The sequence below is a fragment of the Furipterus horrens genome, unplaced genomic scaffold (genome assembly GCF_987537825.1).
Source record: "Furipterus horrens unplaced genomic scaffold, mFurHor1.1.pri manual_scaffold_17, whole genome shotgun sequence".
NCBI lineage: Eukaryota > Metazoa > Chordata > Mammalia > Chiroptera > Furipteridae > Furipterus > Furipterus horrens.
Window position 1 is genome coordinate 75136162 of NW_028327187.1, and position 23601 is coordinate 75159762.

Sequence of the window (23601 nt, forward strand, 5' to 3'; positions counted from 1 at the left end):
AAATACAATTAAAAAAAAAAGTAGCAGTTCAACCCCTCCACCTCCACTGCGCTGCTTCCCAGGAGGTAGGAGGTCTCTGAAGGGCCCAATGAGCCTCCATGAACAACTTGTGCTGCCATGAAAAGTGTGAAGGGAAACACCTAGATTGAGCATGGGACCCAGGGTGGTGGCACTCCTGGAACAAAGAGAAAGTAAATCTTTTCTAGAGGAAAGCAAGCTTGGTTTAGGGCTCCAGTTCATCCAAGGTGAAATTGAACCAAAAACATCTCACAATGATCACCAAACATAAGGAAATGAAGCCCCATACTTGAGTCAGCAGAAACAACAGGTTGAAATCCTTGGGGACTTATGAAATTGACAGTGTCAGCGGACTATAAAAAATACTATAATAGAAATCTGGCCCTGACCGATGTGGCTCAGCAGGTTCGGCGTTGTCCTGCAAACCGAAAGGTCTCCAGTTCGATTCCTGGTCAGGGCACATGCCTGGGTTTCACGCAGGTCCCCAGTTGGGGGAATGTGAGAGGCAACCCATTGATGTTTCTCTCCCTTTCTCCCTCTCTTCCCTCTCTCTAAAAATAAATAAAATATTAAAAAAAAAATCTGGAAAGAAAAGATGGTGCCAGCAAGAAGAGAAGATTCAAACATGATCAGAACTGCAACTCTGTGACTAATTATTTCAAAATTAAAAGTTTTGCCCTGGCTGGTATGGCTCAGTGGATTGCTGGCCTGTGAACCAAAGGGTCACCGGTTCGATTCCCAGTCAGGGCACATGCCTGGGTTGCGAGCCAGGACCCCAGTTGGGGGTGCGTGAGAGGCAACCACACATTGATGATTTTCTCCCTCTCTCCCTTCCCCTCTCTCTAAAAATAAGTAAATAAAATATTTGCATTTTTTTTAATGACCAGAAAGGAGAAAAAAAGCACTTGGGCCCTGGCCGGTGTGGTTCAGTGGATTGAGCACTGGCCTGCGAACCGAAAGATTGCTGGTTTGATTCCCAGTCAGGGCATATGCCCGGGTTGCAGGCCAAGTCCCCAGTTGGGGGTGTGTGAGAGGCAGCCAATCAATGTTTCTCTCCCTCCCTTCCTTCTCGTTTCTCCAAAAATAAGTAAATAAAATCTTTTTAAAAAAGCACTTGGGAGTAAAAAAATAAACACCTGTAAATAAATATAGGTGAAAATGGACTGTTGGCCTGTTTACATTTATAGGTGCAAATGTTACATACCCTGTAATAGAATGTTGCATATTTTCATGTTCTTCTGTTTTTGCTACATACTCATCTCCATAAATATATAAACATTGTTTTGCATGTTTTTAAACTTTACATAAATGATGTTGTAGTGTATAGATGCTTGTGCAATTTGGTTTTTTAGTATAGCCTGTATTTTTTATAGCAGTTTAAGGTTCACAGCAAAATTTGACCTGTGCTGGGATTGTGAAATCTATAAATGCCATTCCCCATATTAACTGACTAAAGGAGAAAACTCATATAATTATTTCAATAAATGCAGAAGAAGCACTTGATAAAATATTCACAATTTTAAAAGTTCTTAGTAAAATGAATAGAGAAGAACTTTCTTAATCTGATAGAGTCTATCTCAAAAAAACCTTTCTTAATCTGATGGAGATTACAGAAAACCTAAAATATTTTTTCCCTTTTTTAAAAGATTTTTTATTTCTTTTTAGAGAGAGGGGAAAGGAGGGAGAAAGAGACGGGGAGAAACATCAATGTGTAGTTGCTTCTCGCGCATCCCCAGCTGGGGACCTGGCCCTCAACCCAGGCATGTACCCTGACTGGGAATCAAACCGGTGACCCTTTGGTTCGTGGGCCGGTGCAGGCTCAATCCACTGAGCCACACCAACCAGGGCTAGAATATTATTTTTGATGTTGAAGCTTTGGAAACATTCCCTTAAAATCTGGAACACAAGAAAAACTAAAAAAAGAAAAACAAAGCAAACAAAAACAAAGAAAACATCTGGGACAAAATGAGGATGCTGACTCTCACTGTTGTTCTGGTGCCAGAGCAGTATAACAAGAATAGAAAATCAAAGGTAGCATGATTGTAAAGAAAAAACTGTCATTACTTGCTAGTGATAGGATTGTCTACATAGAATATCCAAATGAATTTACAAACAAATTTTTGGAAATAAGGATTTAGAAAATATCCCAGCTACAAGATCAGTATGTGCAAAAATCAATTGCATTTCTATACACACACCAGTAACAAAGAATTAGAAAATATAATTTAAAACAATACAGCATTTACAAAAGCTACAAGGTACCTAGTAATCAATCAGAGAAGGAAAACTCTGACTCCAAAAAACCTCCACTGCCTTGCGGCATACCTCTTCAGGGGAAAGGCTAAGGGAGTAAACCCCAACAGAAAATCCGGAGCCGGAGTCCCTAAGGCGGTTTGACGTTGTAGTCAACACCGGCAACTCCTGCGGCGCACCTGAAGCCAAGCTGTATTGACTCCGTCTTTCCCTTGGATCCTTCAGCTGCGAAGAGAGGGGGGGTCTGCTGCATGGGCAACAGCAGACCCTCCATATCACCCTGCCCAGGCTCTGTAGCTTCAGCGTCATCGCAAGATGTCGATTCAACACGGGAGGAGACAGATACTACCATGTCACTCCCGAGTCGGACTGCACAGCCATTCTCGGCGGTGCAGATGGACTCTTAAGAAGCTACACCATCGTCTCTCGAGACGGACGGCTGCCGACGACGACGACGACGACAACCTAGTAATCAATCTAACAAAAGATATGAAAGACTTATATAAAGAAAATCATAACACTTTATTGAAAGACATGAAAGAAAAACTGAATTGAGAGAGATCTCACAGTCTTGAACAGGAAGACCTGATATAGTAAAGGTGTCAGTTCTCCAGAATTGATATATAGACTGAATGTACTTTTAATCAAAAGCTAATCAAGGTTCAAATCGATATTCGTACACTGTGTTCACAGCAGCATTACTCACAGTAGCTAAAAGGCAGAAACAACTCATGTCCATAGACAGATAAACAAAATGTGCTTTTACAAATGGAATATTATTCAGTCATAAAAAGGAAATAAATTCTGACATGTGCTACAACGTGGATAAACTTTGAGTGTATTATGCTGAGTGAAGTAAGCCAGATGCAAAAGCCACATATTAAATAATTCCACTGATATGAGGTCCCGAGAGCAGTCAAATTCATAGAGACAGAAAGTAGGAGAGTGGGTGCCAGGGCCTGAGGGAAGGAGGGGAATGGGGAGATAGTGTTTACCGGGGACAGAGTTTTAGTTTGGGATGATGACAATGTTCTAAAGATGGATGGTGGTGATAGTTGCACAACAGTGTCAATATACTTAATGTCAGTGAACTATACACTTAAAAAAGGACAAAACGGAGCCCTGGTTGGGTAGCTCAGTTGGTCAGAGCATCATACCCATACACCAAGGTTGCAGGTTCCATCCTGGGTCAGGACACATACAAGAATCAAACAATGAGTGCATAAGTGGAACAACAAATCAATGTTTTTTTCCCCTTTCTCTCCCTCCCTTCCCCTCTCTCTAAAATAAATAAATTTTAAAAAATTTAAAACTACTAAAATAGCCTTAAGCAGTGTGGCTCAGGTGGTTGGGTGTCATCCTGTGAGGCGAGGGGTCGCCAGTTCAATTCCTGGTTGAGGCACATGTCTGGGTTGCAGGATCAGTCCCCAGTCGGGGTGTGTGCATGAGGCAGCCAATCAATGTTTCTCTCGCACGTCATTGGTGTTTCTTTCCCTCTCTTTCTCCCTCCCTTCCCCTCTCTAAAAATAAATAAAATCTTTTAAAAAATGACTATAATGGTAAATTTTATGTTGTGTATATTTTACCACAATTTCAAGTAATTCAATCTGACTCTTAAAAATAATCTGATCAATCTAACAAGCTGATTCTAAAAATTATATAGAAACACCATAGCCTAAGAGGAGCTTCTTTTTAAAAAATATTTTTATTGTCTTTTGTTCATTATTGTTTATCTGCCTTATATCACCCCCTCAATCACCACATGAATAGCCTCTTGAAAAAGAACAAGGTGGGAGGATTTCCCTTACCAGGTATTAATGTTTATTATGAAGCTATAATAATTAAGATGGTATGGTATTAGATGGACAAATTGAGCAGTGGAATGGAATAGAGAGCGCAAAAAGTGACCCACAGCTATATGGACACTTGTTATACAACAAAAGCAGTATTTCAGGACAGTGGGTAAAAGATGTTCATCTCAATAAATGGTACTGAGACAATTGCAGATCTCTATGGAAAAAAGAAACTTGACTGCTACCTTATATCATCATAAAAGTCTGAAAAACAAGACAACATTTAGAAGATAATGTAGAGAAATATTTCCATAATCTTCAGGACAGGAAGAAGTTTCCTAAACAGGACATAAAAGATGTTAACCACAAGGGGGAAAATGCTAAATTTGACTACATTAAAATTAACAAGTTCTGTTCATCAGAAAACATCATTGCCCTGGCCCATTGACCAGGGCACATGCCTGTGTTGCAGGTTCAGTTCCAGATCGGGGCACGTACGGGAGGCAGCCAATTGATGTTTCTCTCTTGCATTTATGTTTCTCTCCCTTTCTTCCTCTCTTCCACTCTCTCTAAAAATAAGTAAATAAAATCTGTACTCACGGCTAGTGTGGCTCAGTGGATTGAGTGCCAGCCTCCAAACCAAAAGGCTGCCAGTTCGAATTCCAGTCAGGGCACTTGCCTGGGTTGCAAGCCAGGTCCCTGGTTGGAGGCATGCGAAAAGCAACCAATTGATGTATTGCTCACAAATCAATGTTTTTCTCCCTCTCTTTCTCCCTCCTTTCCCCTCTCTCTAAAAATAAATAAATAATGTTTAATTTAAAAATCTTTACAAACAAAAAAGAAAACATCATTAAGAAAGTGAAAAGAAGGAAAGTCACAGAGTAGATTTATAATACATATAACCAGTGCAGAGCTCTTACCCAGAGTATATGAAGCACTCATTAACTCAATAAGAAAAACAATCCAATAGAAAAACAGGAAGATTGATGCAAGCAGGCATTTTATAGAAGACGGAAACATAAACGGCAGATATATATATATACACATTGTATGAGTTTCCTGTAGCTACAGTAACAAAGCACCATAAATTGGGGGGGGGGTGTTTAAAATAACAGAGGTTTATTCTTTTCCAGTTCTGGAAGCCAGAAGTCCAAGATCAAGGTGTGGGCAGGGTTGGTTCCTTCTGAGGGCTCTGAGGGAGACTCTGTTCCATGCCTCTCTCCTAGCTTATGGTGGTTGTCAGCAGTCCTCAGTGTTCCTTGCCTTGTAGGCACATCACTCGAATTTCTGTCTGCATCTTCATATGGCTTTCCTCTTTCTGTGTCTGTCTTTTTTATCTTCTTATAAATTCACCAGTCATTGGATTAGGGCTCGCTCTAACTAATCCAGTATGACCTGATCTTAACTAATTATATTTGCAAACGCCCCATTTCTAAATAAAGTCACATTCTGATGGGCCCAGGTAGACATGAGTTTTTGAGGGGACACTCTTAACCTAGTATATATACCCTATTATCTAGCAATTCCCCACCAAATATACAACCACTGAAATGCACATATAGGTGCACCTCAAGATAGACACATAATTGTTCACAGCACCATTAGCCATACTAGTCAAAGTAGGAAACCACTTAAATGTCTCTCAACAGTGGAAGAGCTCAATGACTGTAAGAATACACTGGGGAACACAATTTTTGTTGAGTTAGATCTGACACTTGTTTTTAACTAACTTTTGGTAACTGAATCCAAAAATGACCCGCTTTTCTCTATCACGTCAACTTTTTAAGGTACAGGATACCCTCCTTTTGTCCCAAAAATCATACAAAATGTACAAAGGGAAATAAAGAAAAAAATTACCTGAATATACTGTTTATTTAGTTATTTTATTCATATAAAGGCTATATACTATTACTGTAAGTCACATTGTGTACAAGTAGTAAAGTTTTGCTACCAAACACACATATTAAGGTATTTTATCTTTTCAAATGACAGGCTAGGAAATGCCAAAATGAAGATACTTGAAATAGTCTCCTTCAGTTGGAAAAACTTTAACAAATTGCTTCACGAGACCCAGTTTTATGTGCAGAAGTGGGAATATAATGTTCTTTCTGTCAACAAGTGGCTCATGTAGAATGTTTGGATCACCTGGTTTGAGGTAAGATCTTGGAGGCCAATTCGACTCCACCCAATGCTTCTCACAAGGCCTGCTGTCCCACATACACAGAAAACAGGGATACTTGGTGTATCCGTGTTGCTGACCAAGAAGGAAGCAGACCATTTTAAGGTCAACACAGATGATTCAATTGTGCTTGTGATATTGCAACAGATCAATGACTCCCTTTATGTCTCCATATTCTTCATGAAAACAAACTGAATGGCCAATTGGGACTGCACCAAATAAATTGTCATTGTGGAGGAGGACATACTTCAAGCTTCACTGTGAGCTATCGATGAACAGTCGCCATTCAGTTGTGTTCTAGATTGGAATTCCCAATTCCTCCAAAAACCATGTATGTTATGGCAATACACAAAGCCACCGTCACTTCAAAAGTACGGCAGAAATGCACTTTCTCTTGATCAAAAGTGGGATACCTTCATTCCTTTTTCAAGCAAGTTTTTCTCGTGCAGTCTTGATGCTAGGAGTTCTGAAACCTTTTTGGATAGTCCCAAATCTCATGCCAAATCGTTCAACTCATGCTGATCAAATCCCTTACAGATTGAGTCATCTTCAATTTCAAAATCTTCATCATTGCTGTCACTTAGTTCTTCACCATATTCCTGTTTTTCGAAAGAGGGTAGTTCAATGAAAACTGGTACTGGGATTTCAGCTGAATGAGGCACTGGGTGTATAGTTGATGGTATACTAGGATACTCTATTTTATATTTATTTTTCTTGTTATATCCTGACATATTCACTATACAAAAGTAACAGTCACTTGAATGATCTCTGGGCTCTCGCCAAAACATAGGTATACCAATTGGCAATTGATCACGTGTTCCCTTTGTCCACATCCATAAACTCTCGACACGCTGTCTGCACACCTTGTGAGGGGTCCAAGACTTATGTTGATCACCAATTTTTACTTTAAAATATGCAAAATAAGCTTGCCTGACAAATGCACTGATGTTTGTCCTTTGGGAATAGTAAAACTGCCACAAATATAACAAAACGAATCAGGGTTGTTTAGGCACTTACGACAAGAAATAGCAGAGGCAGACATGATCTGAAGGAAAGGAAATAAGGAAGTATGTAAATAGAAAAATAAATTCTGCTAACTTTTTGTATACAGACAAGAACTTGGACTACACTCTGGAATACAATTCACTATATAGAGCGGCACACAATCTCTCACCACACTGTCTCATGTGTAACTGAATAGCTTAGACAAGTATGAACCTGTCGCTGGTCTCCAAGGTTGTCCCCCACCCCTCCCCACTCGAGGGAGGTTTGCTCTCCGCCAATAGGAGAGCACTAGTTCTTCCCTTGATCCAGGCTCGAGCCAGCCTAGAGTGGTTGCATTAAGATAAGCTGTACAGAAAAAACTTGATGTGATAGGCGAAAACTAACTGCAGTTTTGAAATCAGCATGCCTATTTAAGTCAAAAAGAGCTAAAAAATTGACCTCAACAGGAATTATGTTAAAAATTGTTCCCCTGTGATATTTATCAGTGGGATGCTATGCAGCAATGCTGCTATTATGCAATGACTCACATTAACCTGTCAATCTTGAGCAGAGAATCTAGACACAAAATATAATACTGAAGAATTCCATTTATATAAGCTCCCAGAACAGACCAAAGAAAACCATATTTAGTTATTCGTGCTTAACTTGTACTATGGTCTGTATGTTTGTGTCCCTCCACCAAATTCAAATGTTGAAACCAAATGCCCTAATGGTAGTAGAAGGTGAGGCATGTGGGAGGTGCTTAGTGACATAATGAGGGTGGAGCTCTTGTGATGGCATTAGTACCCTATAGAAGAGACTCCAGAGAGATTGCCTCACTCCTTCTGCCAAGTAAGGATACAACAAGAGGTCTGCAACCTGGAAGAGGGCTCTCCTCCCACCCTGATGGTACCCTGCTTCCAAATTTCAGCCTCCAGGACTGTAAGCCATAAATTTCTGCTGTTTATGACCTATTCAGTCTGTGGTATTCTGTTATAGAAGCCCAGACTGACTACCACCAAAATCATGGACACAAGTGATTATCACAAAAATCAGGTTCATGGTCACTTTGGTGGAAAGGAGCGGTAAGTGATGGGAAGCGGGTTTGGGGTGCAGATGTTCCAGTTCTTGACCTGAGAATGTGTTTGCTCTGAGAAGTCATTGCACTGCACTTCTTTGTTTTGTGTACTTTTCTATCTTTTTTGGTCAGTGTGTGGGTCAGGCCAGTGTGTGAGGGGAGCAGGGAATGTGCGGGGAAGGCATTGTTACAGAACCCCTGGGCTGCTCCAATTTAAAAGAAACCCACAGGCTCTTTAGTTAGGGGCCCGATTGCCCGCCACCAAAATTATAACTCTTAATACCAGAGTTTAGTGAAAAGAAAAAGAATTGTTTATCTAACAGTTATATAGATTTAGTTATTTGTGGATTTCTGTTAAGTTTTATGTTCTTTAAAACACCCATAAACACATATCCTTGCCTCCCCCTACCAAACCAGGCTAGTTTTAGAAAAGTTAGAGAAACCATTTCCCTACTTTCCAAACACAGTTCATACACAGTTCAGCTTTACCAGCAGCTGCCAATCACTCAATTCTGATTGGGGAGACCTCGTCTGTGTTATGGGGTCCACCAGCTTCTAACCCAGAACCTCCTGGATTCGCAGCCTCCTTGCAAACTGCCTTCTTCCTGCAAACCGCATGGATCTCCTCTCCTTCTCAAAACCGCATGGCGAGAGCCTCTTAAAGCAGCCTGGAGGCCACATGGAGAACTTAGCTTCTTTATTCCGCATGGAGAAGGGCCCTTCACCGCATGGAGCGGGGGAAAGAGAGGGGGGGAGGGAGAGAGGGGAGAGGGGAGGGGGAGAGGGAGATAAAATGTCCGCAGCTGCTTATATATCCCTGACTGCGTTCTCTGACGCAGTGGGTGTTGCAAACAGTTCTGACCATTCACAGAACCTTACGTAGGCTCTGTGTACTTTTCCCATACTGTCTTCCCCTGGTTCAAGACTCCTCCCATCTACCTGAGGCTTTGGATGCATTAAAGCCATTTTGCATAAGAAAGACACTAGCCACCAGCCTCAGGCGTGTGGAGGCATTCTGAAAGCTGCTTCCTTCTCCCCATCCCCCGGCCCCAAACTCTGGGGATTTTTGTACTCCCGTTTCTGTAACAGTATTAGCGTCTATCCTCTTAGGGGTGATTTTTCTCTTTCCTGCACTTATTAGATGGCCTAAATATTTTACTTCTTGTTCTACAAATTGCAGTTTCTCCTTAGACACACGCAATCCCTTCTGACCTAAGAAGTTTAGAAGAGAAATAGTAGAGAGTCTCATGTCCTCTGGATCTAGACCAGAATACTTTCTCATCTGGTCCCTGAACCTCTGTAGCAACACAGATGGAGCCTCATCTCTTTCTTGTTGTATTTTGAATGCCTTGGAGACATTCTGTGTTCAGGGGAATGGATTTCTTGATTCCCTTGACAGGATTCCTAAGGTCTCTCCTCTGGGCCCTATCCTCCGGCCTCCTATTATCCCATTTAGGATCTATATTGGGAAACTTTTGTTTCACCGGGACAATTCCCAGACCAGGAGGATGCTTGCTTTTCCATATTCCTATAGCAGCCTGTCTGATTATTCCTCTTCCTTCCCCCACTGAAGAGGATGTCTAGAATGGACATTAGTTCCGTCCATGTGTAACAACACTCTTTCTTAAGATATAGGCGTGTCCCCCTTGCTGAAGCAGTGAGGAGGTTGAGGGCCATCCAGTTACAGCCCTAGAGGTGGTGTCTATTGGCAGCCAAGCCACTACCACTGCCACTTGTACTGTTACAGAACCCCTGGGCTGCTCCAATTGAAAACAAACCCACGGGCTCTTTAGTTAGGGGCCCGATTACCCGCCGCCAAAATTATAACTCTCAATACCAGAGTTTGGTGAAAAGAAAAAGAATTGTTTATTTAACAGTTATATAGATTTAGTTATTTGCGGATTTCTGTTATTAAGTCTTATGCTCTTTAAAACACCTACAAACACATATCCTTGCCTCCCCCCCTTCCAAACCAGGCTAGTTTTAGGAAAGTCACAGAAACCGTTTCCCTACTTTCCAAACACAGTTCAGCTTTACCAGCAGCTGCCAATCATTCAATCTGATTGGGGAGGTCCTTTCTGTACTGTGGTGCCCTCCAGCTCTCCATGCAGAACCACCTGGATTCTCAGCCTCCTTGCAAACTGCCTTCTTCCTGCAAACCGCGTGGATCTTCTCTCCTTCTCAAAACTGCATGGCGAGAGCCTCTTAAAGCAGCCTGGAGACCCCTTCTCCAAGCCACATGGAGAAGGCCCCTTCACCAAGCCATGTGGAGGGAGCACACGAGAGAGCGAGAGAGCGAGAGCAAGCGCGAGCACGCGAGTGAGAGAGAGTCAGAGCGCCAGAGCCAGAGCGCAAGTGAGAACCCGAGTCAGAGAGTGAGAGTCTCAGAGAGAGAGCACGAGAGAGAGCCAGAGAGAGAGTCTGAGCTAAAATGTCTGCAGCTGCTTATATATCCCTGACTGCGTCCTCTGACGCAGTGGGCGTTGCAAACAGTTCTGACCATTCACAGACCCTTACGTAGGCTCTGTGTGCTTTCTCCATACTGTCCCCTGGTTCAAGACTCCTCCCATCTGCCTGAGGCTTTGGATGCATTAAAGCCATTTGCATAAGAAAGACACTAGCCACCAGCCTCAGGCATGTGGAGGCATTCTAAAAGCTGCTTCCTTCTCCCCATCCCCCAGCTGCAAGCTCTGGGGATTTTTGGACTCCCCTGTTTCTGTAACAGTACCACAGTTTTAAGAAAAGTGGCCTCAGTTTTTAAAGTGTCACTTTTTTTTTTCTTCCTCTCTGTGTTGGAGAGGCTGGCATCCTGCTGTTTCTGTAACCTGCAGCAAGCTAATAATCCTATTGTTCTCAGGGTCTAATTAGCTTTTTAGGGGATTAGATGACTGCTTGGCTAGCAAACCTAACATTGCCCCTCCTTGCAGCTCTAGCAGGGGGTATTCAGATGCAAATTGAATTGCTAGAAGTGACCTGGGGTGGAAAGAAATGCTGCAAGCAGTTTCTTTGAGGAAATTCTCAAGGTCCTGTTTGTATTGCTTTAATTCTTTTCTTAATTTTGAGTAAATTTCTGCCGGTGCTCTGCTGACTGAGCACCTGTTAGGTGTCCCCGGCCTGATCCATCTGTACTGCCTGTCCTGGTGCCTCTGCCCAATTGGCTGCCGGCTGGCCAGGGCTATAAGGCAGTGGGAGACAGGACAGAGGATCCCAGGCTTTATCTTCTTTCTCTTTTACTGGGAAGAGTCCTGCAGATCTGCTAGTAGGTGGTGATCAGCAGAGTATATTCCCTCTCTTCCTTAAAAGCTGATGCCTGGTCCTGGCTGTTGTGGCTCGGCTCAATGGATTGAGCGTTGGCCTGCAAACCAAGGGTCGCTGGTTTGATTCCCAGTCAGGGCACATGACCAGGCTGCACACCAGGTCCCCAACTGGGGGCACGAGTGAGAGGCAACCACACAGTGATGTTTCTCTCCTTCTCTTTCTCCCTTCCCCTCTCTCCAAAAAGAAACAAACAAACAATTAAAAAAAAAGCTGATGCCTGATCACTCACATATAAGACCAGGGCTTGACAAACCCAACAATCATCAGACCCAAATTGGGACCAGAAGACAGATTTCCCCTTAATGGGTTCCTTTGGCCAAAGGAGACAACAATATTTTACCATTGTCTGTTTTTCCTTACTTTTGGTCTGGTGATCCTCTCCCCAGTGCTGTAACATTTTCTCTAATGGACTATTAGGTGGAATGTCTGTGGGGCCTTCCTTGGCCCCACCCCTTTTAATTTCCCCAGGCCTAGAATTTCTATTTCCCATCCTCAGCTGACTCCTGTGGCTGAATCCGGTTGTGTTCTCAACCTCCTTTACCAGAGATTTATTGAACACAGACCCCGTGAGCTCAATCCCCCTCTACTGGAGAATTTCTACCCACGCCCTGTATACTCAACCTCCCTTACTGGAAGTTTCTTGTATACAGTCCTGTGTGCTCAACCCTCTTACAGAGACTTTGCACACAGCCCGAGATGCTTCGTCCATCTCTGGCCCTTTCCTTCACGGGAGAACAGAACCGTGGATCGAGACTCCACACTCACTTCATGTCTTGAGACACGTCCCAGCCACACACACAATCAGCTTCCCGAGGATGCCCAACCACCAAGGCAGTACTTAAGTCCAATTTTCTTACCTTGGCCTGTGCACGAGGTTGTCTGGTAGCCGTGGTGTTTGCTTTTGTTTCCCCCTTGCGTTGATCTACTGCTGTCCCAACAAGAAGTCTCGGGTCCTTTCCGGACACTGTGAGGCGGGTGGGCCCTGGGTCAAGCGAGCCATCCAAAAGCGGGTAGGACGTGTCTTCCCGCCTCGGCTCTGAGCCCCTTCCCACACACAGGCGGAGGATCCCGGACGAGCCCCCAAATTGTGAGAAATGCTCACAATAAAAACCAGGACACAGGACTTGAGCAGCAAAGCAAGGCATTTATTCACGAGTCTGCAGAGTCGGGCGCACCCTCAGCCAGGAGAATGTGCGCCCCAAGTAGACAAAGAAAACTGGTTTATAGTAATGCAATTAGCTCCCCCTCCCCTCTCTTTCTCCCCCGTTTCTCCATTAGTGGTTACTCCGGAGTTACAATCTAACGCGATTATCTAAATGCCCCTTTTGCGATTTGTAAATATGTTATTATTGTCATCTCCCTTCTCCCATTTTCCCTTTGTCTGGCAAAAACTATCTTTCCCCCTTCCGGATGTCCCTTAAGACCCTCTAATTACATTTGCCCTTTGTTACTAATGATTTTCTACTGGTTTGGGAGTCACTATGTCCTTGTTTCTTACAGGTCCAAGTCTGACTCAGTGTCTGGCGCATAGCAAGTGCTTCAGAAAGCTTTGAGGGTCACCACCCCAGGGACCTCCCACAACTCAGGGAAGAATAAAAGCAGCCACAAATGAGTTTATCCCCCTGGGATGGAAGAATTTCAGCGAGAGACCTCTGGCGAACAAGAACAGACTTGAGAGAAAGTCTTCGCCTTGAAACTATTTAAGTGGCGTCATTTGTTTTCCTAGGTTTTCCCATGGCCATCAGCTCCTCTTGTCACTCTGTCTCACCACTTTCCTAGCCTGCAGGGCCTCTGTCCCTTCTCATGACAGCTTCAATTCTTGTGGCACTGTTACAGAACTTACCTCCTCAGATGTGTCCCTTGCCAGCGCTGGGCCCAGAGGATTTCAGGTTGTGATGCCCTTGTTTGCTGTCCTTTTTTCACCAACCCAAGCACACTCTATAGGACTTTCAGTAACTGAGGAGAAATGTGATTGAGCCCCAGGGCCACAGCAAGAGAAAGCCTTTCCCCACCCACTGGCTGCTCCTTCTCTGATTTTTCACTTCTCCCACGGCCCCTGCCCCTGTCCTGCCATCATGTCACCCAGTCAAACTGTTACAGAACCCCTGGGCTGCTCCAATTGAAAACAAACCCACGGGCTCTTTAGTTAGGGGCCCGATTGCCCGCCACCAAAATTATAACTCTCAATACCAGAGTTTAGTGAAAAGAAAAAGAATTGTTTATTTAACAGTTATATAGATTTAGTTATTTGCGGATTTCTGTTGTTAAGTCTTATGCTCTTTAAAACACCCACAAACACATATCCTTGCCTCCCCACTACCAAACCAGGCTAGTTTTAGGAAAGTCAGAGAAACTGTTTCCCTACTTTCCAAACACAGTTCAGCTTTACCAGCAGCTGCCAATCATTCAATCTGATTGGGGCGGTCCTTTCTGTGCTGTGGTGCCCTCCAGCTCTCAATGCAGAACCACCTGGATTCTCAGCCTCCTTGCAAACTGCCTTCTTCCTGCAAACCGCGTGGATCTTCTCTCCTTCTCAAAACCGCATGGCGAGAGCCTCTTAAAGCAGCCTGGAGACCCCTTCACCAAGCCACGTGGAGGGAGCACACGAGAGAGCGAGAGCCCGAGAGTGAGCGCGTGAGCTAAAATGTCCGCAGCTGCTTATATATCCCTGACTGCGTCCTCTGACGCAGTGGGCGTTACAAACAGTTCTGACCATTCACAGAACCCCACGTAGGCTCTATGTGCTTTCCATACCGTCCCCTGGTTCAAGACTCCTCCCATCTACCTGAGGCTTTGGATTCATTAAAGCCATTTTGCATAAGAAAGACATTGCCCACCAGCCTCAGGCATGTGGAGGCATTCTGAAAGCTGCTCCCTTCTCCCCATCCCCCAGCAGCAAACTCTGGGGATTTTTGGACTCCCCTGTTTCTGTAACAAAACCAGAGTCCCAAACCAATACTGAGGCACTGACCTTTGCACTCTCTTTGGCCCTCTCTCTCTGCCCCTCCATTACCATGGCCAAGACCCTGTCATTTCTTTCCTAGAGATGGCAACAGTCTCCTGCTGCCATTTTTACCTGCTCTCATCTTGTTCTGCTCACCACAGCCAGATCAGCCCTTTAAAATACAAATTGGACCTCCTGCTGGGCTTCTGGGGCTACAGTAAGCTCCAGGGCAAAGCTCTCCCCTCAGCTGGCCTGGACATTCCCACCTGGGGACCTGAATGGGGTTTCAGGACCCAATTCCAATGTGTGTGTGTAGGTGTCCCTACACCAAAAAGCAATTCTTGGACACTGGCAGGGTGTCTGAGAATTCAACTCAGTTCTAACACTATCTACCTGGACTGAGTATCAGATCCACAGGTTGAGGGTTCAGTCCCACAAGTTCACCCTCCACTTCAAATGCCAGTTGCAAGCTCAGGCTCTCATCTGTGCTTCTGATTGACTGGAGGTTCCAAAGACCCTGTCCTTGAGTTCAATTAACTTGCTAGAACAACTCACAGAACTCAGAGAAACAATTTACTTACTAGATTATTGTATTTTTAGTTGCCCTACTGAGTTTTTATGGAGCTTCATTACATAGTCACAACTACCTACATCACTTGCCATTGGCAACAAAACTAAATCTCCAGCATCTCTCCCTTCCCCAAGGTCAGGGGGTGGGACTGAAAGTTCCAGCCCTCTAATCATATGGTTGGCTCCATCATCCTTAGGCACTTCCCAAAAGTCACTTCATTAACATAACAAAGACACCTTGATCACTCAACCCAGAAAATTCCAAAGGTCTTGGGAGCTGTGAACCAGTGTGAGAAACGCTTACAATACCGGGACACAGGACTTGAGCAGCAAAGTGAGGCATTTATTCACGAGTCTTCAGAGTCGGGCACACAGCCAGCCAGGGGCATGCGCACCAACAAAATAGAGCTGGCTGTTTTTATCCTAACGCAAGTAAACCTCCACCCACACATACCTTTAGGCCTTCCCCTCTCCCCCTCCTCCTTCTCCGTTTTTCCATGCTGGATAATCCAGAGTTACAATCTAACATGATTAACTAAATTAACTGAGGGTGATAATTAACTCAGAGTGATCTGGTTAGAGATCTGTCTCCAGCTCTTTGAAATTTCCCTATCTTGTTTGCTGGGCTGTCTAGCTACATTTTCCCATTTCCTGGAGTATGGTGATGAATATCTCCCCCTCTTTGATCTCAGATATCCTTTCTCCTCAGAAACATTTGTGCTGAGCTGCGGGATTCCCCCTTCCTGACTTGTAAGTGTGCTGATACTGTTAACTCTGGCTCAGAGACCCCCTGATTCCAGATTTAACTATATTTGTCCTTTGCTGCGAATTATTTTCTACTGGTTTGGGAATCACCAGTTTCCTTGCCCCTTATACCAGGAATTGTAGAGAAGTTCATAATACCTCAAGGTCCCACAAACAATGCAAACTTAGCTGTTCTCAACTGATCTCATCTCTCAGTCCCTACCCACCTTCTTCCTTGACCATGTCCTGTAAAGTTCATCTCCTCTCTCCAGCTCAGTTGCTACCATCCTTATCCAAGTCATGCTTGTGATGACTATAATCTCATAAGCAGTTTCTCTGACAAGTGGAAGTGATCAATGGACTGTCATCTACGTGAGGCTGGGAGGGAGTCATTATGTACATGATATGGTGGCCCCCTGCATTTAGCCCCTCCTGATTTGCCTTCCAGCACTGCATAAAGGGCTCTGCATGCAGATTGAGTTCCGCCCTTGAGAGGAATGGCCCTGGGGATGTTGGTTTCCTTCAGTAGCCTTCTGGTTCAAGTCAGGAACATCCTGGTGTTTGAGGGGCAGGGGTGGAAGCAGTGACTGGGCACAGTGTCACAGTATTCAGTCATTGGTGCCTAGCTTTTTCAACTACAAATGGTGCTGAAACAGACCTCTTTGTATGTGTGTCCTTTGTTTAGCTGAATATTTGTGTTATGGATCCTTAAGAGGAAAATTGCTTGGTTAAAGGTCATACACATTTTACACTTTGTTAGATGCTGCCAAGTTATCCTCCAAAAAAAGGTTCTTCCAAATGATACTCTCACAACTGTGTAGGTGAGACTCTATTACATCCTTGCTGACAACAGACAACGGGCATTATTAAACTTTCTTCTCCATATATTTTTATTATCAAAAATGTCAAACCAGCCCCGACTGGTGTGGTTCAGTAGGTTGGGCATTGTCCTGAAGACTGAAAGGTCACAGGTTCGATTCCTGGTCCCAGCACATACCTGGGTTTTGGGGTAGATCTGCAGTTAGGAGCATGCGAGAGGCAACTGATCGATGTTTCTCACACATCTCTGTTTCTCTCCCTTTCTTACTCCCTCCCTTCCCCTCTCTCTAAAAATAAATAAAATAAATTTAAAAATATCAAACATAGAGTATTCTAGTTTGCTAGGGCTGCTGTAACATTACAACAAAATGGGCAGCTTAAAACAACAGAAATTTATTCTCTCTCTGTTCTGGAGGCTAGATGTCAAAAATCAAAGTGTCAACAGGGGTTCTTTGCAAGGGTACTAGATGTGAAGTTCCATCAAACCAGCAGCTGTAGTTGCTGCAGTTCTGTCTTCAGCTTCACGATGTTTCCATTGGCGAAAAAAGCACTAGATCATCTCCCAGTTCATAGCATTCAGCAAATAATGGCAAGGCAGATCAATCAGAAACAGAACCTTATTTTCATCACAAATATGGTAACACTCACTGTGTTAGCTAGTGGGGCCACTTTCTGTGTTGCTGCATGGATATATACAGCAACATAAGTTGGAATAGAATGAAACTTGTCCCCTGTTGGTAGAGTCACCCCAAAGGAATGGAGAGATCAGTAATCATCCTAGCTGGTGTAATAATCATCTCAAAATCAACTCATAGAGGCTTCCAGCCAAGATGGAATTGTTGATAGACATGCTTTGCTTTCTCGCACAACCATAATGATTACAACTACCACAAAAAAAAAACAAAAACAAAAAACAGAACTACCAGAAAATCAAACTGTATGGAAGTCCGACAACAAAAGATGTAAGAAGAAATACTCATCCAGATGGGTAGGAGGGGCAGAGTCAAGGCAGAGAGGACACGGTGTGGTGGCAGCAGCAGCAGTGGCAACACAGCGGCTGCAGCTGATGTAAAGCACAGTCACACATCATAAAATCTGGGAGGGACACCTAGGGAGCAGTCCCAGTCCAGAACACGCAGCTCACAGTTCCAGTGCCAGGAAAATAAAGCCTCATTGCTTCTGACTGTGAAAACCAGTGGGGGGTTGGTGTAGGGGAAGAAACTGCTCATCTCTCAGGAGAGTTTTTTTTAGAGGGCCCCCATGGTCCTCGAGTATATGCAAACCACTCACTCTGGGAACCATCACCAGGACGACAGCTAAAGGGGTGCCAGTCACATACAGGAAACAGGTGAAATGACTGGAAAAGGGGTGAGTGCCAAGCAAGCAGCATTGTTCTCTCTATGACTTCTCCCCCACATACAGTGCCACAAAGTAGTGAGATGGGTTGCCCTGCACTGACGAATACCTAAGGCTCTGCCCCTTACAACATAACAGTTTCGGCAGCTCTAATACACAGAGGCAAATACAGGAAGCTGGAAAGTTGAGGAGACAGAGAAGTATGGCCCCAAAGAGGAAGCAGATCAAGGCTCCAGAGAGAGAACTAAGAGAGCAGGAGATAGCCAATCTGTCAGATGTAGAGTTCAAAACACTGGTGATAATGATGATCAGAGAAATGATATAGTACAGCAAACACATAAGGGAAAAAGTGAAGGCTACACTAAGTGAAATCCATACAGAACCAATAGTGAAGGGAAGAAAGCCGGGGTTCAAATCAATGTACTGGAACATAAGGAAGATATAAACAGTCAACCAGTACAGAATGAAGAAACAAGAAGTGAAAAAAAAAAAAATGAGGAGAGGCATAAGAATTTCTGGGACAACTTTAAATGTACCAACATCACATCTGAATCATACGGGTGCCAGAGAGAGAAGAGGAAGAGCAAGAAATGAAAACCTATTTGAAAAAATAGTGAAAGAAAACTTCCCTAATTTGGTGAAGGAAATAGACATACAAGTCCAGGAAGCATAGAGAGTCCCAAACAAGCTAGACCCAAAGAGGACCACACCAAGACACAGCATAATTTAAGTGCCAAATGTTAAAGATAAAGAATCTTAAAAGCAGCAAGAGAAAAGCAGAGAGTTACCTATAAAGGAGTTTCCATAAGACTCTCCGCTGATTTCTCAAAAGAAGCTTTGCAGACAAAAATGGACTGGCAAGAAGTATCCAAAGTGATGGAAAGCAAGGACCTACAACCAAGATTACTCTACCCAGCAAAGCTATTATTTAGAAAGGAAGGACAGATAAAGTGCTTTCCAGACAAGGTAAAGCTAAAGGAGCTCATCATCACCAAGCCATTATTACATGAAATGTTAAAAGGACTTATTTAAGAAAAAGAAGAAAAAAGATCAAAACTATGAATAGTAAAATGGCAACAAACTCACTGTGGGGGACAGACAGACATGGGGAGATGTGGGAAGCAGACAGGCTTGGTTTAAAAGACTCTGACCACTGTGCGGAGCTGCCCCCAGCTGGGCCCTTAGCTGGCAGGTTGTCTTCCAGGCCTGCTCTGAATCCCACCCTCTGGGGGATTTTAAAGATAGAATAGAAATACAAAGTGACTTTTAAGGAAAAGGGAACCTGCTCTGTTCTTCTCTGTAAAGCCTCAAATCCTTGTCAGTAAAATGTGAAGAATACAACGATTAAGAAAGAGGAAGTGCTTTTGACCTTGTGTAAAACACCTGGATGTTTCAATCCTGTATTGATCTGCATTTCCCTTTCACTCCCTACCATTTGGGGAAGTGCTGCATATTTTCCTTAAGTACTTCCGCATGTGGAAAGTGGATAAAAACCCTGGCTAATAAAGAAACGGGCGATTTTCCACTAGAGAAAACCCCCTCCCTTCCTTCCTCAGATGAAGAGTGTCTGAGTAAGTTTCTTCATCCACTCCGAGGGACCCAGAGTCTCTCTCAGGTGGCACACCAACGTGGGGCAGAGGACTCGCTGAAGTGCCACCGGCTACAAGCCGAGGACTGTGGACAGCACGCCTAGACAGAAGGAAAAATTGGCCAAATCATCCCGAACGGAGGGACGGCGGCACCGTCTTCATTGATAAGGCCGCCAGCATGTTGAGTTAAAGGAAGGGAGCTTTCTTTTCTTTTCTAAATTTTCTCCTTTCTTTTCTAAAAAGATGTCTTCATCCACTCTGAGGGACCCAGAGTCTCTCACAACTCACAACTATCAACAATGGAATCTAAAAACAGAAAAACAAACTAAGCAAACAACTAGAACAGGACCAGAATCATTGATATAGAGATCATATGGAGGGGGAAGGGGAAGAACAGGGGAAAATGTGCAGGGATTAAGAAGCATAACTGGTAGGTACAAAATAGACAGGGGGACATTAAGAATAGTAAAGGAAATGGAGAAACCAAAGAACTTATATGCATGATCCATGCACATGAACTAAGGAGGGGGCATTGCTGGAGGGAAGAGGGGTACAAGGCAGAGGGAGTTAAAGGGAAAAAGCTGGAACTGTAATAGCATAACAATAAAATATACTTAAAAAACTCATAACTGATGCCAAGGGAAAGCATTGTGTACCCATTAAAATATGGTATGACTGAGGAAATAAAATACATCTGAAACTTTCAACAGGGCCTGCTCCCTCTAAAAGCTCTGGGGAAGAACTTTTCCTTGCCACTTCCAGCTTTTGATGGCTCCAGGAGTTCCTTGGTTTGTAGCTGCATCACTAATGTGTCTCCATCATCATCAATTGGTCTTCTTCCCTGTGTGTCTGTGTCCAAATTCCCTCTTTTTATAAGGACAACACCCTAATTCAGCATGACCATATCTTGATTACACCTGCAAAGATCCTATTTCCAACTTAGGTTACATTTACAAGTTCTAGATGGCCATGAGTTTTAGGGGGATACCATTCAACCTAGTACATATATAGCAATGTCAAAAAACTTACAGTGCCCTGGCCAGTGGCTCAGTTGGCTGGAGCATCATCCTGTGCACCAAAAGGTTGTGGGTTCAAACCCCGATCATGGCACATACCTAGGTTGAGAGTTTGATACCCAGTTGAGGCATGTATGGGAGGCAACTGATTGATGTTTCTCTCTCACACAGATGTTTCTCTCTCTCTCAAAAACAAAAAATCAATAAAAACATCCTTAGGCGAGGATTAAATAGAAAGCTTACAGTGAACACCCATATATCCTATCCTCTCCCTAGATTCTTCCGTTAACATTTTACTATCATTGCTTTATCACACACCTATCTCTGTACCAATACTTCTCTTCATTTTATTTTTGGTATATTCCAAACTAAATTACAGACATCAGTTCACTTCCTCCCAAATAAATCAGTGTACATATCCTTAACGAGAGTTCAATATTTGGCTATAGTTATGGAGGTTCTTTGTTTGTTTGTTGGTTTGTTTCTACTGGTCACCAATTTGAGAATTTAAAAAAGATACAGAAAAAGATGAAAGTCCCCCAATTCATTTGAGGTGGTGTCTCCCATCTTCTGACTTGAGCTATCACTCTGTCTCTTTCTGCGCCTTAAGGTAAACATCAAGACAGGACCATCATATACTATGTCTGTATTTCCTCACACTGGTGTCACACTTGCCAGTCTCCAGTTGTTGCTAAGTCCAAGAAATAGTTTTCTGTCCTCATCTTACCTGCTTCCTGGCAGCAGTTGACACTGACTTTGTTAATTATGGTGTCCTTGAAACCAAGCTTCTTCCTGGGTTTTCACCTCTTCTTTGATGCTCCTCCGATTTCTCTTCTGGACTCTCTTCCTCCCTGCCCATTGTAAGTGCTGGTGCTCCTCTGGACATTATCCTGGGCCCTCTTCTCTCCCTACAGAGTTTCCATCTGCAGGAAAAAGAAACCAGTTTAGCAATTTTTTTTTGTAGAACAGAGTTTATTACTCATAAAACATTTTAGTGCAGGTTACCTTGCACATGTAGCAGGGGTGCGCCCACAGGAGAGGAACCCTGAAATTATGAAACTGAGAGCTATGTAGTATTTGTAGTATTTCTGGACCATCTGCCATCTAAGGCACACACATAGAGAGACACACCCCCATATTTACTCTGGAATAAACAAATTCTCCCAAGGGAGGGGGAAGGCATCTCTAGGTTTATTACCCTAAAAGCAAATCTCTAGAAAAAAGGAAATTTTTAATGATCTTAGAATGTCTCCAGGGAGGGAGACATATTTATCATAGCTTACCAATTTTTTTGCTCAGAAGGCCCCAACTGTGCAGAAATGCCAAGAAATACAGGGAAAATCGTCTCCCAACACACAGTAATTTAAATAGGGAATGTTTAATGTAAAATGTATTAAGCCCTGGCTGGTGTGGTTCAGTTGGTTGGAGCATCATCTTGTGTATTGAAAGGTCGCAGGTTTGATTCCCAGTCAGAGCACATACCTAGGTTGCAGGTTCGGTCCTGTCAGGGTGTGCATCAGAGGCAGCCAGTTGATATTTCTCTCTCTCCAAGGTCAATAAATATTTTTTAAAAGATATTTTTAAAAATCAATAAAAGTGATTAAGCAATAATAGCAGAGTAACTTTAAAAGCTTTATTTTTAAAAAAGATTTTATTTATTTATTTTTAGAGAGAAGGGAAGAGAGGGAGAAAGAGAGGAAAAGAAACATCAGTGTGTGGTTACCTCTTGCACAACTCCAACTAGGGACCTGGCCCAAAACCCAGGCATGTGTCTTGACTGGGAATCAAACTGGTAACCTTTTGATTTGGAGGCTGGCATTCAATCCACTGAGCCACATTAGCCAGGGCAACAGGAGAGTAACTTTAAAGGTAAGTAGCAAACTCTAAAGGGAGTATACCCAAGTAAGGACAAATTTCCTTGGAAGGGTGGGTTCTCATTAAAAGATGCAGTTTCAGTCTTCTGGTTGGTATAGAAGTTCACTGGGTTGCCCAGGCCAGAGCTGGTTCAGTTACCAGACCTGCAGGAACAACTCTTTGGAGAGCAAGCAAGTTGTGACCGCTGGGCGTGCTCACAGACAGTAGGACATGCAGAGAAGTTGGGGCACTGCTACAGGCATTGCTGGAACTGGGAGCTGGAGAGGCTCTCTTCTGCAGGAACTCAGCACACTTCTGTGTACAATTTGAACCAGAGTGGTTTTGGGTGGCCAGCCCCACAGGACCTCCTGCACATGCACTTCCAGGGCTAAGGGCTGTGGAGATGGTGCTGCAGCAGTGACCTGAGCTGGGGTACAGACTTGAGTTGTCAGGAGCTCTTGTACACACTGCTGCTGTGTGAGCAGAGAGCTGGAGAAAGCGATGACTTGAAGGCATTCGGCACTGGAGAAAATCATACGGGCTGAGCAGGAAAGAGAGCATCTTCCTATTCAATGCTATCCATTGTCCTTTACAGACAAAGCTTGTATCACACCACTTGTACAGAAGTGAAGTTTGAAAGTATACAGTTCCCACTTTCCAGCAACTTTGAAACTTCTGTGCACAAAGATCTTTCCAACAATTCTTCTACATTATAAGGTTTTCACTTAAAGGAAGTATTTTACGGCTTTTCTTTGGCATATCCGAATTGCCAGCACCACCCCTCTTGCGCAATTTAGGAACAGCCAGATGGAAGAGATGCATAGGGCAAAATATGGGGAAAGGGCGCTTCCATGCCCTTTCCAGGCACTCAACTCTTGAAATTTTAAGCAGAAAGATTAAAACATGGGCAAAGCCATGGGTGTGGCAACCTGTGGAGCGGAGCCCGCCCTGGCCCCCCACGGGCCCCGCCCCACCTGTCCTGTAGGTGCCAGCTGCCCTCCGAAAGGCGGCATTAGAAGCAGGCTGAGCTCGACCCTGTCCCCTTTCCTACACGGAGCATACGTGCCTGGAGACACGTATGGCCAA

At 43.8% G+C, this 23601-nt stretch overlaps 1 pseudogene; it reads left to right on the plus strand.

Moving 5' to 3' along the window:
• The first annotated feature begins 17226 nt into the window (after window positions 1-17226).
• LOC149991262 (cytochrome c oxidase subunit 7B, mitochondrial pseudogene) lies at window positions 17227-17472 on the plus strand (annotated as a pseudogene).
• Window positions 17473-23601: the final 6129 nt, after the last annotated feature.